This window comes from Amborella trichopoda, chromosome 6 (genome assembly GCF_054954075.1).
Source record: "Amborella trichopoda isolate Santa Cruz 75 chromosome 6, AtrichopodaSantaCruz75HAP2 v2.0, whole genome shotgun sequence".
Lineage (NCBI taxonomy): Eukaryota > Viridiplantae > Streptophyta > Magnoliopsida > Amborellales > Amborellaceae > Amborella > Amborella trichopoda.
In genome coordinates, this window is record NC_142341.1 from 44,496,315 (window position 1) to 44,513,248 (window position 16,934).

A 16,934-nucleotide genomic window follows, 5' to 3' on the forward strand; every position below is an offset into this window, starting at 1 on the left:
ATTATGTACATGATATTGGATGGGATCCGATAATTGGGATTTCTGGTTCCGTAAGTGAGGGGTCAATGAGAACCGTACAATAGTACTATTAACTTTAATAAAACACAAGGACTAAACATAATTAAGATAAGAGAGAGAGAAAAATATTAAATTGAAGATACTATGGCTTTAGTCCTCGTAAATTACCTCACTTGTATTCGTTTGTGACTATTTATAAGCCACACAAATAGTTTACAAACGACCCCCACAACAAGTTACGTGACTTTTATTTGGAAAAAAGCCCACTGCGAGAACTGCCAATGTACATTTAGAGAGAGAGAGAGAGAGAGTAAGACAACCACTAAGCCATAACTACCAACCTAAGTCCAATTAATGTGATAGGCGGAGAGAGACGACTACAGGTGACAGACATAACTTCGAGAGACAATAGGAGATATTTACAAAGGTTCGAAATGACTCGAGCTTTCTAAAGTTTTATATCAAAATATTCAATACTCCAATAAAAGGGCAGCCGCATAAAACAAGTTAGGAGTCAGGACCTCATCCAACATATTTGTGTTTGTCGATTGTTGGTGGTCCATTTCTTGGAAATAGTACATTTGCTATGCTCTCTTGGGAGCATAGTATGCATTTACTCCCTCGAGTAAAACATTAATTTGAGAGTTTTTGTTTTTTATTTGATGCTTTGGAATCTATCTAAGTATAACTAGACGATAGTTTTGGAGGAAAATAAAAATATTTTTAGTTCATTAACCTCTAGATCCTTCTCACGAAAAATTGGAAAGTTTGGTGCAATCTTGGAATGATATATTTTTTATGCCCATAGAGAGTGTGGGTTTTCTTCTTCTTCTTTTTTTTTTCTTTTTTTTCTTTTTTTTTAGGTCATTTGCCGGATTTTATAGACCACCCCCTCCCCTCCAAACATCGAGATAAAAAAAATATCCCAAGAGTAAATTCTACCCAAAGGAGTAAATAGATAGTGTACTCCCACAAAAGTAGAAAATCTTTTAGCTTTTGAGAAATTGCTGATGCGGTTTTGCAACAAAAAGTCCCTATTTATTCACCCAAGAAAACAAAACGTATTTTTTTAAATCTACTCAGTTTCTATACGGCCAAGCTTGAAATGTGGGCTTCTTGATAAATCTATTTTTGAGATGAATTTTTAAGACTTAATCTTTAAAAACAATTAATCTCCAACATGGAGATTATGAATGTGAAAAAATAAATAAATTTTAAAAATTAAAAATAATAATTCTAAAAAAAAAAATTTGGATTGTTAGTTTCCATTATTTTTAAATGAAACATCTGCTTATATCCATTATAACTAACATTTTTTGGACCGTATATGTAAAAATATGGTCCACCGACATGAAACAAATTTCCCTATTTAAATTGTCTGATTAATGCTCGTCAGTAATTCACCCACCTAGACCGTATAAATTGCCCTTATTTTGCATTTAAAAATCAACCACAAAAAAAAGGCATATACGCGCTTTACGTGGGAAAGGTTAACATGTTACCTTGTGACCGTGTGAAAGGTTGAAAATATAACTTCGTTCTATCGGTCTAATCTAAATCAATTTCAGGCTCAAATAAGGATCACTTGTTATTAGTTGATACATTTAACACTATCATCTGAACCTCATCGCAACTATTAGTAGATATAAGATAAACGGAAATAATGTGACGCTATAATAGAATTTGAAAACACACTTCAAACGTAGAATCGATGTCACGACGATAGCTTCTTGTTTGTTGAATTTGGGAAAGAAACAACCAAAATTTGTCGAGTTCAAGAGAAAGATCCTGTGAAAGTCCTTTCACACCATAACGCTCCAAAATGAAAAGGATGCATGCATCCTGGCACAAGGATATATCATTTCAAGAAAATGATATGCGTGATGCAGCCAACATGGACCGGATGCCAATGGTCCAGTTGAAGGGACGGCTGCATTCTATATTGAATTTGTTGAGGTTGTCAGGTAACCCCACTCAGCATTGTTCAAGAAGTTGTGAAGCCAGTTCAGTTTGTTGCAGACTTGTTGAGTAGATTGAAAATCTCCGGCAGCTAATAACTAGCAATACAGAAATATTCTAGAGATAGAAAGAATTGACTGAAAAGGACGACAAGAAGAAAAGAATACAACTAGGGAAACTGAGACCTCCACCATGTACCACTAAAAGAGAAATACATAAAGAGAATAAGTTTCTATCTCTCTCGATTCTTTAGTGCGTGTTTGATAACAAGATGTGCCTTCTTCGAAGTCGAGAACTTCTTCATACTGTTCAAGTTTCATGTTTAATAAAAAAAAAAACTTTATATCAAAACTTCACGGCACTGTTCAGCTTCCTATCTCACGTTAAAAAAAAGCTCCTCTTCTTCTCTGCTCTTCGTTCCCATATTCACCACTGAGGTCCTTCCCATCTTGGCCGTGTAGGGTTTGGCTGTGCGGTAGGTTGCACCCCCAAATGGTAAAAGTTGGAACACAGAGGCTCATTAAAAATGCGAGCCATCTCGCTAAGCAAAAGACAGCAAGCACCAGCGCCTCTGTAATCATCTTGCTCTCTCCGCAGCAAAACAGCCGCTCATCTGCTAAAGCTTCCTCTCGCCAAGCATTCACAGCCTCGCGACCCTAATCAGTAAGTTCTTTGTTGATTTTGCATCTTTTTCTCTTTTTTTTCTTACTAATTTCTGATTTCTTATAAACACCATTGTTCTCAGGCACTGCAAATGCTTTATTTCTTGATTTTACTATTTTTTCTGTAATTTTTTCTGTAATTTCCTCTGTATTGATTTGGTTTAATAGTTGTTTCTGTGGCAAATAGGGTTCTAAGGCACTGCAAATGCTTTATTTCTTGATTTTTCTGTGTTGTAAATCTAAATTCATAGTTAACTGAATGTTTGGAGTGCTTGACATAAAGTTCACTGATTATTTTGATTCAGTTTCTTGATTATTTCGTGATTTTTCTGTTGCTTGTAAATCTGGATTTATGGTTAATTGTATATGTGCGAGTGAAATTCCATATACTATTGGTGATTATTTTGTGGTTAATTGTATTATTTCTTGGATTAGAATTGATGCAAATGTAAGTATAAGCCAAAATTTGAAAACAAACAACCTGAATTTTTCTGAATGCATGGTTCTGAAACTCCTAGTTATTTGAAGTGTTGGTTCACTTGTTGATGAGTCTGAACTTTGCTAGTCTTTTACCATGGCTTTGTTCTTCTACAAGTGAGAATTGTTGCTCATCTGAATGTTTCAGATATTGATGTCATAATTTGGGATACGCACTTACATGTGGTATAAGTTAGAACAAAATCATTTTTAAGTAAAATATTCCAAGACATTGAGTTTAACAGGTATGGCTCTAGAATTAGGAAGACCTATAATTTCCAAACTACTAAAAAATTTCCAAACTATTCATGTTTTTATCTTAAAAAGGCCTGCAATTAATGATTGTGTGTGCGCGCTTGCATGGGCTTGTCTGTAGGTGTCCATGTGACTATCCATTTTGAAGGGTTCAAAGAGCCATTTAGTTGGTCTTCTGGGAATAATAATTGCGCAATTGTCTGTATTATGCATGGATTGATGGTGAGTAATACACCTCATAAAGCTTTTTTGGTATATTGATAAGGTACTCAACCGCAATTTGTTTTGCAAGTTTAGGTGCAATGTTCACACAAATTCAATACATATGTGTGTTTTTTTTACAGGAGTTTACTTATATGACAAAGTTTAGACGCTAGTCTTCACCTATATACTTCAACGAATTGGAGAAGATATTTGGCACGAATGTTTCGGATTGAAGCCATGTGGAAGGGGGAAGAAATAAGTGTTGATGTCTTCCTCAAGGGATCTCGGCATCTCAAGGCTGTCTTCCTAAGCATCTAGTCTTTCTTTTCATTAAAGTTCTAATTGTTGTCCAAATCTTTTTTTTGCTTTTAATGTTGGGAACATTGTGGGACAAACAACAGCGTTGTTTTATTGTTGAATGAGATATATTTTTTATGTTGGGATATGGATGCATCAGTGGTGAATGTATGTCTAAGTAGTGTTCAAGCTATTACGTGTTATTATTGAATAGGCTGGTTTCTTATTACTTGCATATGGATGCATTAATTGCGCATGTGTGTTTGTATATTGAGCTAAAGCTACTATAGCACAATCCAATAGAATACGGGAAACCAAATCCACAATTGCCATGGTTGCCGATAGATATGAGTGTGCATATGTGTGTGTGCACGTGTGTCTGAGGAATAACGAGAGAACGAGAGAGAGTTTGTAATCGGTTTAAGAACAAATTCATCTACAACCTACTTACGAAATTTAAACACCTATTCCACTTCATATTTATAAAAAGACTCAACAAATTGTATACCCACAATAGTTAAGAAAATATATTTATTTCTATTTTGATACAGTCGATTAGAAAACTAGTGGTTTGGTACATAATATTGAATTGACGTTGTGCTTGACATTGTCTACATACTGCTTCAATTGATGTACAAATATATCTCTCTCTAGGACGCTTCTCTCACGTGTGTGTGAGGAATAACAAGAGAACGAGAGAGAGTTTGTAATCGGTTTAAGAAGAAATTCATCTACAACGTACTTACGAAATTTAAACACCTATTCCACTTCATATTTGTAAAAAGACTTAACAAATTGTATACCCACAATAGTTAAGACAATATATTGATTTCTATTTTGATACAGTCGATTAGAAAAGTAGTGGTTTGGTACATAATATTGAATTGACGTTGTGCTTGACATTGTCTACAAACTGCTTCAATTGATGTACAAATATATCTCTCTCTAGGACGCTTCTCTCACTCATCGATAAAACTCTCTCTCTCTCAATCCAACGTATTTTACTTTCAATTGATACTATATATCCCAAAAAATAATATTTTACAAATTAATAAAAAATCCAATTGATATTGTATCTCAAAAATAATATTCTCCAATTAATAATAAATAAATAATATCTAAGTCTCAATTTTAACATTTTACATATTGTCTATTTAAGGCTAATCCAATACAGATACCCGGAACTTTTTTAACTTCCTAGGAAGTTATCAAACACAAAAACTAGAAACTTGTTAACTTCCCAGGAGGTTATCAAACACATAAATCGAGAACTTCTATACTTCCCAGGGATGTTATCAAACACAGAAACCAGGAACTTCTTAAGTAACTTCTAATTTACAGTTCTTCAGAAACTTTCAATTTACCGTTCATGAAATTACTTTCAGCTATCCAACAGACCCTTAAAGTACGCTTTCCATGGACTAGATACAACTCAATACAATAGGTGTTTATCCCTTTAATATTACCTTCTAAAACTATGTCTAAACCTTTTCTTTCCTAAATAATTCCCTTTCTAACAAAATATGTACTATTTCCTTCCCTAAAAAGATAACTTCCTACTCATCTTAAAGATATAATTTCTATTCCTCTTATCTATTTTAAAAAATAAGGTTCCTTCACAATTATAGAACTCTTATTATCTTTAAATCAAACCCACTAAAAAAATTAAGAATTGGTTAAAAAGAAAATTTAAAAAAATACGATAATTTCTTGAGACCACATTTTTTTCACCAATTCTTCTTCTTCCAACCCTGAGTTGTTCACTCTAGATAATTGAACGTGATCATATCCAACCAATGAAAATTAAAATAAAACTAAAATAAAAATTTTGAACTATTTATCTCTTGATTTGCATCATTTTTTTATGGTTGGATAAAACACTCTCTCGAGTTCTGAAAAAGGATGATACTGTTGGCCATTATCAAATATTGTGGATATATGTTGACTTTATTGAGACATCTTTCGTGGGATTACAATTGTAATGGGATTTATTTCCTAAAAGACAAAAGTTGTAACTCTATAAATCTCTGGTAAGTTAGACTAATCATGAGATACTGATTACCCTCTGTAAATATAGGTATCATTGTTGAACCGCGTATATGTCTTGTTGATTCCTCTTCTCTCTCATTTGTCTCGATTTTTTTTATTGCAAATTCTACATGGTAACAAAGCACAAGTATTAAGACGTGTGTTAAAAAAAATTTCTCTACGATCGTTTCTTTCCATTACTATTATTTTCAAGAGCAAAAAGGAAATTTCATGGAAATTTGCACCGGACGTTGTTATTGATGCTGCAAAAGATTTGCAAACTGAAGTTGATAATGTCGGGACCTGTATAGAGCATCACAGTACATATTTTCCGTTTTCGCTTCCGGCCATATCAACCGAACTATACTGTGCTTCTCATTAACCATTAACCAGGGAACAAACTGTCTCGTTTACATCGGAACAAGTCATGGCAGAAGATTTGTTGCAACAGGTTTTGCAAAAGTTTTTGCAAACTTTTTTCTTTTTGGAATGCAAAAAGTTCCATTAGTGCACCCTCAAGTCCACCTTGATATTGATATGCCCTTGGCAATTTTTAGAGTGCGAAATAGTCATTCTCATTGAGATTTTTGGTTGGATCTGATTGGGTTGTCTTCTATTCTTAATTGCCCTTGCTATTGATCAGGTGGGTCTTCTACAGCTTGTTATCTCTTTATAACGGCAGATTCAAAAAATAACTCCAGCATGAAACTTACAATTGTTCTTTTGAATGAACTTAATTATCTTGTTTGGTCGAAAGCTGTTTCTCGTTCTCTCTTTAGAAAATCTAAACTTCGACACATAACAATGAAGAAAATCATGAATTTTGATTTCAAAACCTCTAAAAAAAAAGTTGAGAAATCTTTTTTGGTTGTTAATAATGAGAAATATGAAACAATATATATCCTCAATATTTGCCTATTGTCTCAATAAAGTCAATGTATATCCTCAATAGTTGATAACTATCAACAAATACGAATCCTTTATCCTTCCCTAAGCATAAGATCTCTCTCAACTCAATTATTTTCCATTGACAATAGGGCTTGATCCTGGGACCCGTAATTTACTTGTCTGACTAAAATATCTTTAGTTCAATTATTGAAGGTTTTAGCACAACCAACTATGGTAGTATGCAATTGTGCGGTGGAATTTTCAAATTGAAAATAATAAAGGTCAACTCCACTGGTAAGAGAAAAGATTACTGAGGGTTGGTACCTCTAATTACTAGATCGAGGCACCTAACCAGCTTGGCGACTCCATTGGGGACTCACTACCCCTTAGTCGGATCGTTCTTGTTCGGCTAGTTTCTTCTTTTACTTTCTGCTTTCATTATCTTTTCACATTCACTTATGGCTGCTGGGTTCTGTAAACCATTTATCTGGATCGGGGATTTTCTTATCCCAGTATTCGAGAGTATCCTTAGGGAACAAGTTCCTTCGACTTCGTTCCCGACCATCCTCTTGAGCAAAGACCCCCAGTCTAGCTCCCAGGTCTTAACCTGGATTGGTGTGAAAAGGGACTTGACGGTCCCTCACTCCCCATCACTTTGCTCTGGTGGAAACTCCACCAAGGCGCCTTGCATGGGCGGCACTTATGTTGCCCCGCACAACATGCACCCAGCCACTGACAAGTCACTTACTGGTCGTATTTCTGAGGTACACCGGAAGGCTTCCCAATCCCTTTCTGCAAAAGCCAAGAAAGTTGTCATTGCTCCTGTGGGTCACCATAAGGCTATCCCCCAACATTCCTACATCGTTGGTCTCTATCCCTAGGGGCTCAACACATAGAGGCGGAAACCTCACGGTCTTCACCGCTCACACACACCACAAGGCTCGTGGGTCACCCACTCAAGCCACACCTCAGCGCAACCTTCTATTACTTCGAGTCTGCGTCCAAGATCGAATCTTTCAAAGCCAGGTCCTACACACGCTACTCATATGCATCTCACTGCTCGGGGCGACGCCGTTATTACGCCAACCCAAGTACACAGGAGACGGCCTCCTCGTCCTTCTACTATGCACACACAAGCTCACCCTGTAAGGGGCAGGCCTACACCTGTTCTCTTACAAACACCTACTCATAGTTCTCGGCCCCTTAAGGCCAGATCAGCTGTACGAGCCCATGTGGACCCCCAGGTCCCTCGAGATCCTTCTTCGAAGAGCGCACACACGTCGTCATCTCAAGCGTCCCCTCACCCTCAACTCATGCCTCCTCATGAGTCAACCCGGCTCCTGCCTGCTCCTTCATCGAGCAAGCACCTTCAGCCTTGGTACTCGAAGGTGTTCTCCAAGAGTATCATCTTGAACTAGCCCAATCACTTAGGTCGTGTCTCTGGAGCTCATAAGAGAGTTCGGGGCATGGACCTCATGGAAGATTGATTCCTTTATCCTCCCCGACCCAAGATGACTCCAAGCCCTCATCCATTGCAACACTTGATAGAGACAGCTCTCTTCTGTGAAAAAAGAGCTGATTTGCTGCAACTTAGATCGCGATTTTGGCGTGAGGTCCATCAAAGCCTCAAGGCTAAACGTGATAGAGGTCTGCAAATTTTGATTAAGAAGGACACCAAAGCGATCCAAACAGCCAATTTTGACGACTCTCTTCTCCTGAATTATTTCTACCATCTTCAGATGATAAAGCTTGAAGAAGAGCTCCATGAGCCCTGTGTTGTGGTTAATGTCACAGAAGAATACCCGGTCACTCAGCAACCACAGTCCCAAGACCGTCGAGAACCGGTCCAAAAGCGATCCGTGTACAGGAGTCTAGTTCAGTCATGGCATGCTACCCCCTACTGACTGACCTACCAAGTACGACCCGTCAAGATCACAAACCCTCAGTTGCCACTAACGTTGACCTCCCTAGAGAAATGGTCAGCGTAATGGTCGTAAGCGAGCCCAGTAATGCGCAGGAGGATCGTATGAACAACTTTGAGGATATGGTACACATGATGATGGAAAATATCGATCGTATTGACGTTGCACGCCAGTCATCTAACCATGAGATCAATTCCCATCACTCTAAAGGTGCACCTCCACGGCAGCCCCCTCCGTCTACCTCACAGGACAATTCTGTCCCTCATCTGGTCTCTCAGTTAGATATTGATGCTATGGTCACCCATAACCTAAAGAACAGACAAATTCCAGGGATACAGGATGCGACACCTTATCAAAGACCATACCCCTCAGGTCCCTTTACCCTCAGAGTATAAGAAAGGGAATTTTCCCTTATTTAATGGAACCACCTCCTCGAACCAGCATATTGCCCACTTTCAGGCGGCATGTCGGGAAACAACGGTTGACGGGAGACGTCTCCGACAGTTCGTTGTGACCCTCGATGGCCCGGCATTCCAATGGTATGCCCGACTTCCTCCGAACTCGGTGCATACAGGGGAGAGATGGAGAAACTGTTCTATCAATGCTTCTATGAGGTCGAGAGAGAGGTTCAAACCATCGAATTTCTCATCCTGACTCAAGAACCTGATGAGCCCGTGGATCAGTTCATATCAAGATAGAGAAACTTGGCTTCCCGCCACTCTAATCCTATGCCTAAGAAGGAAGCAGTCCAAACTTGCGTGCGAAACATGCGACCTGAAATCGCTCTACATGTCGAGGCCTCTAATCCAACCTCCATGTCAGAGTTGATCTCTAAATCGGTTCTCATAGAGAGTTTGTCACGCCATCATGGTGGAGCACGACAACCATCTACAAGTTCAGCAGACAACCGAGGCAATCGTGGCTCTCGGAAGAACACACAAGGCAACCAACAGAAAGGGGTAATTAGTGCAGCTGTCATGGTCACTGATTCAAAGAAGGCACCCTCCCAAACTTCAGACCTCTCTAAAGAGGTAAGCACGGCGAAGGTAATACCCCAGGCTAGAAGCAGTAACAGTCGTACAATCGGGTACCTCCACCAGCCAACTTTGATTGGAATGATTATTTCACCAAGCATAAGAACAAGGTCTATCCCTTCGAGAAGGAATGGGTCCCTGCGCTGTTCCGATTATTATTGGAACATAATATGATCCAGCTTCCAGAAACCAGGTTTCTTGAACAAGGTGGCCTTGACACTCAGGCGAAGTATTGTGCCTACCATCGGAGGATCAATCATCCCACAGATGACTACTACACGCTGAAGGATATCATTGAGGCCCTAATTGTGAAAGGTCAGATAAAGCTTGAAGATTTAAAGAAGGCCTTCAGGGCAGCTGAGGCCTCTAATGCAGTAACCATTCAAGAGGAAGACGAAATACCTGGTATCCTCCACGCTTTCTTCATTATAATGCTTCAGGAAGGCATAACTACACTAAAGCAGACAAGTCAACCCCGCCACCTTGCTAAGGGGACCAAAGATCGTTGGTGCCCATTCCATCAGATAAGAGGTCATTATTTGTCAAAATGCACAACTTTCCTTGATATATTCATAGAGAAGATACGGGAGTGTCAAGAATTTTACAATCTCCCCGTAACTAATCCCCAAACCAGGACCTTCCTATCAATGATTCAGACTCTGCGGAACCCTCAAATTCTAAGCCATGGATAACCTACCATGGCCGAAGCAGACTCAAGTCCTTAAGACGAGAAGCAGTTCGCCAAGCTACAGTGGTTTGCCACCCCAGCAAGACGAATCAGACATCACTTCATAAAACCAGAAAGAGACGGACACCAAGGGCTGCTCGTCGAAGAAACAAGACCGCTCAACCCATAATCGAGCAGGAATTTCTCAGGCCCCTTCCCCCGTTGCCAACCTTGATGGACTTCATACCTGACACAATCCTTTTTAGTTCTTCATCCTGTCAAGAAGATGCTCCCATCTCATCTCCCACTCAGCAAATATCCGATGAGGATGATGACGTTAAAAGCATTCCCCGACAGTCTAAGCAAGGGAAAGACCTAAACGATCCCCTGCAACCGTCCAACTCTAGCGATGACGTAAAAAGCTGCCCAGATCGGTCTAATGAGGGGAACGACCTTAAAAGTCCCCCACCTTCTAACCCTACTCCTCCATCTTCTCATGCTTCTCATTCTTCTTCATCTCTTGAAGGTATAACCTTGATATGTCTAGACTTCGAGTCTCTCGATAAAGAACTTGAGGGATCAAACATAATAAAGACACAACGGAAACGATTGAGAAAGACCCTGGCGCAAGCAGCAGGATTCTAAACAGTTGCTGATGCCTTGGCAACTAAAGCCAATCCAGAGCCACCTACCACAAAGAAGCGCAAGAAATCGAAGCCAAAGAAACCCCAATGACCACTTGAGTCTAACTTTGAGCAGAGATTGAGAGAGTCGAGGAGGCAAAGTTTCCACTCTAAGGAAACTTGCCACATGATACAAGTCTGTGAAGTACCAACCCGTGTGGACTAAACAATGCAGATAGCTACTCAAAGGCCAAGTGATTCGCATTGGCATACTTCTTGCACTACAATTGTTGAATCCCAAATTCCTTGCGATCTTCAAGACGAACTCCTGCAATCCGAGAAACAACCCATGTTTATGGAAGACCCTTCCATTCCTCAAATGAGGAAAGATGCATAAATTATAATCCACTCTGGGCCCCTATCAGAGACAGAGATGTCAGGATCCTGGGTCTCTACATTTGAGGTCGATCAAAAGATCCCTGAAAACAACGATGAAGAGTTACAAGAGGCTCCAGAAGAATTGGAAGAAGATGGTCAGGCCACAGCTGACGAACTCGAAGAAATAAATCTTAAGATGAAGCGGACCCCAGACCTACCTTCATTTCGGCGAGAATGTCTCTAGACAATAAAGAGAAGTTCATTGCCTTCTTGAAAACGAACCAGAACGTCTTTGCTTTCCACCATGAGATGCTTGGTTTAGACCCTCAAATCGTTGTTCACCGTCTCGACATTGATCCAACTGTCAAACCTGTCAAACAAAAATCAAGAAGGTTCAGGCCTGACCTCGAAATGCAGATAGACGCCGAGACAACCAAACTTAGACAAGCAGGTTTCGTCCGTGAAGTTAAGTACCTGAAATAGCTAGTAAATGTCGTTTCCGGTCAAGAAGAAAAAAGGTCAAATCAAGGTGTGTATTGACTTTCCCAATTTGAATACCGCCTATCCCAAGGATGACTTCCCGTTACCATTCACCGAGATGTTCATCGACTCCACAACTCATTGTCAAATCTTTTTCTTCATGGATGGATACTCCGGTTATGATCAGATAAGGATGGCGCCCGAAGATGAAGAGGCCACAGCATTCTTAACTTTAAAAGGGGTCTTCTGTTACACAATGATGCCTTTGGACTAAAGAATGCTGGCGCCACGTACCAGAGAGCAATGACGACCATTTTCCGAGACATGATGCACAAAGAGGTGGAGTGTTATGTGGATGACTTGGTGGCAAAATCCAAAGAGAATGATGCTCATGTGAGAGATCTTGAAAAGGTGTTCAAGCGCTTGCGTCTCCATCAACTAAAAAAGAACCCGCTGAAATGCGCTTTTACTATGCGTTCGAGAAAATTCTTGGGGTCATCGTCAAACACCGAGGAAATGAAGTTGAGCCAATTAAGATCAAGGCAATCCAAGAAATGTCATCACCGAATTCACTTCGAGAACTGCACTCCCTCCACGGGCAACTGATATACATTCACAGGTTCATCTCAAACCTCTCAGGTCGTTGTAAACCCTTTACACACTTGCTAAAGAAAGATACACCATTGATCTGGGATGAAGCATGTCAGGCAGCCCTTGACGACATCAAGCAATATTTACTCAACCCTCCAGTACTCTCTACACCAGTATTGGGAAAGCCCCTCATTCTATATGTGGCTGCTTTAGACGAGTCACTCAGAGCATTGTTGGCGCAAAACAATGAAGAGGGAAAAGAGACTGCATTGTATTACCTCAGCCGCAGTATGCAGGGGGCTGAGAAGAATTATCCCCCACTAGAAAAGATGTGTCTAGCCCTGATCTTCACAGTACAGAAGCTCCGTCATTACTTGCTTGGTCATGAAGTAAAACTTATATCAAAAGTTGATCCTATAAAATTTCATATGACATGCCCATGCTTGTTGGGACGCCTTGCTAAGTGGGCATTATTGCTGATGGAGTTTGATATCATGTATGTCCCACAGAAGGCCATCAATGGCAAGGCCTTGGCTGACTTTCTTGCGGCACACCCCATACTAGAAGAATCTCCTTTATCAAGCGACCTCCCTGATGAAGAAGTATTATGTGATTACCTTGTTCATACGTGGGAATTATACATCCATCGATCTTTCCAATCAAATCGAGGAGGCACCGGAGTAGTATTCCTGACTCCGAAAGGAGGAATATTGCCATTTTATTTCTCTCACTCAAGCCGGTTCTTTTAATGAGGCAGAATATCAGGCCCTTATAATCGGACTAGAGATAACCTTCTATCTCGACTTGGAGCAGCTTAAGATCTATGGCGACTCTGAGTTGGTTATCTGACAGCTCAAAGGGATCTATGATGTGAGAAAAGAGACTCTCAAGCCTTATCACGATACTACAAAATCGTATATAGCCCAGTTTGAAGACGTATCCTTGAGTCACATCCCTAGGAGGCTAAATTCACAGGCCGATGCACTTGCAAAACATGGCGCGACAATTCAGCTGTCCTCATTAGGGCCCACGCTTGTTTGGGTGGCAGAATGGAGACACATAGAACTAAGAACCAAGGTCGATGCGAATGACGAGAGAAATATCTTCCCCGAGTGCCCTCCTTATCCATTCAGCGCACTTCTATCAGCCAAAGAAGTAATCAAAACTAAACAAGCAATAGTACATAGTCAAGGAGCTAAGGGTCAAAATCCGAAACCAGAATTCTTTGTCCCAATGTTCACAGAAATTGAGCAGGTAGAAGATTGGAGAGAGCCCATCACCAGTTTCCTAAAACATGGCAGGCTTCCGGAAGATCGTGTCAAACGCAATAGCATACGACGAATGTCCACCAAGTATACTCTCCTCGAATGAGATGTTCTCCTTAGACGGTCGTTTGACGGGATTCTTCTTAGATGCGTAGATATCCAAGAAGCAAGTAAGGTGTTAGAAGAAGTCCATTCAGGCATCTGTGGACTACATCAATCCGGTCATAAGCTCTATGAACGAATACGCAGGTTGGGATACTATTGGCCTTCCATGATAACCGATTCCTTAAGCTATACTAAAAAGTGTCAAGTATGCCAAATACATTCCAGCCTGGTTCACTAGCCTCCAGAGCCCTTACACCCTACGGTTACGTCATGGCCCTTCTCATAATGGGGTATGGACATTGTAGGGCCTATTGACCCTCCTTCCGCAATGGGTCATATTTTTATCCTAGCCGCAAAAGATTACTTCTCTAAGTGGGCTGAAGCAGTTCCCCTTAAGAAGGTTCTTGGGACGACGGTGGCCTACTTCGTTCGACATCATATCATATACCGATTCGTAGTGCCTAACCTAATTATATCTGACAACGGCCCGCAATTTAGGAGTCATCACATTGATCGCTTAGTTAATCAGTTCGATTCCGAATGGAGGTACTCGACTATGTACCACCCTCGGGCGAATGGATTAGCTGAGGCTTTCAATAAGACTTTGTGCAATGTCTTAAGAAAGTCGATATAAAAAACAAGGAAAAACTGGCATGAGAAGATTCTCGAAGCCCTGTGGGCTTATCGTACTACTGCACAAAATGGTATCGATTCCACTCCTTATTCCTTGGTCTATGGGGGGGAAGCAATTTTACCTCTCTAAATACAAATCCCTTCACTGCGAGTAGCTATTCACCAAGGAATAATCGAAGATGAGAGAGTCAAACTCCAGTATCAAAAATTGTTGGATGCACTCGATGGAAAGAGGCTAGAGGCTCAGTAGAACCTTGAACTCAACCAAGGGAGAATGAAGAGGGCTTTCGACAAGTCTGTCACGATCCGCTCATTCACCCGTGGTGACCTAGTCTTAGCTGTCAAGGGGCCTATTGTTATGCATGGCCGGCGTAAAGGGAAGTTTGAGCCTAAGTGGGAAGGTCCCTTTACGGTCAAAAGGTCTCTCCCAACGGATATCCTGATGGAGAGGAGGCGATGCCCCCTATCAACGGGCGACACCTAACGAAGTACTATCCGTGATGTGTATTCAAAAGAAAGGGACTCAACGCAAAAATAAGCAAGATAGTCCAAACAAAAATGCTAACTCTTTTTATTGCAATAAAATAAAATGAGTTACAAGTTACAAAAACCAATTACTAGGGAGGTTACAAGTCTCTTGCGTCTGAGGATCAGAGGACGGTTACAAACCAAAACTTATGCTTTTGCTCTTGCATTTGAGAGTAAGAGGACGGTTACAAGCCAAAACAAATGTCTGTCTCATGAGGAAGAAGCAAACCCATGAAAGGAAGGACCTCCCCATGAAGAAGAAGCGAAACCACTTTGAGAGTTAGCAAAATTCATCAGATGAGTAAGAGGATGGTTACAGGCCAGAAGACAAAGCAGAGCCACTCCAAGAAGATAGCCTTAGTCCATCCGACATATATGTCAAACATACAAGTTAGATACCTCATCTGACATGTATATCAAACATACAGCGTACGATCCATTCGACGTGTATATCAAACATACAATATGGGCTCCCCAGGCAAGGAGCTGGCCTATGATGAAAAGCACACCCTGTTCACAGTGGAGGCCCTTCCACAGAACAACATGGACCCCACTGTCGTACTATTGGATTTGGTTTGCAACAGGTACCACAACCCACGCCACATCCTTCATCACTCTTTGTCGACCTATGAACATCGTCGCATGTAGCTCATCATCAAAAGCTGCAAACCCCGCAAGTGACTTACCGACCCACCCGAATGTCATTCTCTGATCATGATAAGCCACACGTGCTGATCAATGCCGACTGAAACCAGCGCCGGCTGGGCCCTCCAGAGGTCAGTGCCGGTTGTGTGCCCAACCCCTAGAGCTGGCTGTTTTGCTTGACGGTCGGCGCCGGTTGTATCAACGCTCCAAATCATCAGCGTCGTTTACCTTAGCACCAGTTTCACTTCTGTTAGCGTCGGCCTTGTTGCGACTGATCACCTCCCGAGACCCCTCATTTTTCAAAGCTTAAGTTTTCGTATCCTCTTAATGATTACACGATTTCCAAGGGTGGCGGTTCACCTCTGGCAACCGTACGCTTTCCCCACGACAGTTCACCTCCAACAACTATATGCCTTCCCCACGGCGGTTCACCTCCTACAATCGTACGGCCCACCTCCTGTGACCATTCGACTTTCGCCCGAACATCTGCCACATGGCTAGAAACTCACTGAAAAAACTTCCTCGCCTACGTCTTTTGGCCTATAATATACTAGAACCTCACTAGGAACTTCTCCAAACTTCCCCTAACTTCCCAGAAAACCTCTGCAACACCACGAATAGTGTCGAAAAGGTACCACAGAATCGGGAAACCTCTTAAAAATTCCTAGAAAACTCCCAAGACATGCCAAACTACTCATTGTGATGTTTCCTGCCTCTTCTACTAGAAAAAATGCACCCGAAACCTCTTCTATTTCCCATAAAAATTCCCGGAGAACTTGCCTTTCCTCGTTGCTCTTCCTATAAACTTCACCAATTTTTTGGCAAAGTTTGCTCGCCGAAGGTCTTCCCTGCCAAACCGTCAGAATCCCACTGATTGACGAGAACCTTCCCTGTAGAAATTGTTGCTCAAGTCCCACTGCTCGCCAGAACTTCAACCGAGTGCTCTCTCCTCACGGTTAAAGAAAACTTGTGCTTAAGTTTTTTTACCCTTGGTGAAAAATGAAGAACAGGGTTTTACCCCCTTATATAGACTACACTGCCCTTGGATGCCCCTCACAAATTGGGAATTCCAGTTACATCCAAGGGAAGCCAAGCGACTACGAGCCGGGTCGGGCTTTGACCTAAGGGCTAAGGTAACTCTCATCGATCCATCCCCAGCGCCAGTTGATTTAGCGACGGGTGGGTTTTCAAAAACAACCCTAGCTTTAGTTGATGCAGTGCCGGGTGAATTTCAAAACAACCCTAGCTTCGATTGAGCAACCCTAGCATCGGTTG

The 16,934-nt window shown here is 41.1% G+C and overlaps 1 long non-coding RNA gene across 1 annotated transcript; it reads left to right on the plus strand.

The window, feature by feature from the left end:
• Window positions 1–2,065: 2,065 nt before the first annotated feature.
• Window positions 2,066–4,018, plus strand: LOC148781809 (uncharacterized). Its single transcript, XR_016057796.1, has 2 exons — window positions 2,066–2,640; window positions 3,716–4,018. It is a non-coding gene; the product is annotated as an uncharacterized LOC148781809 (long non-coding RNA).
• Window positions 4,019–16,934: the final 12,916 nt, after the last annotated feature.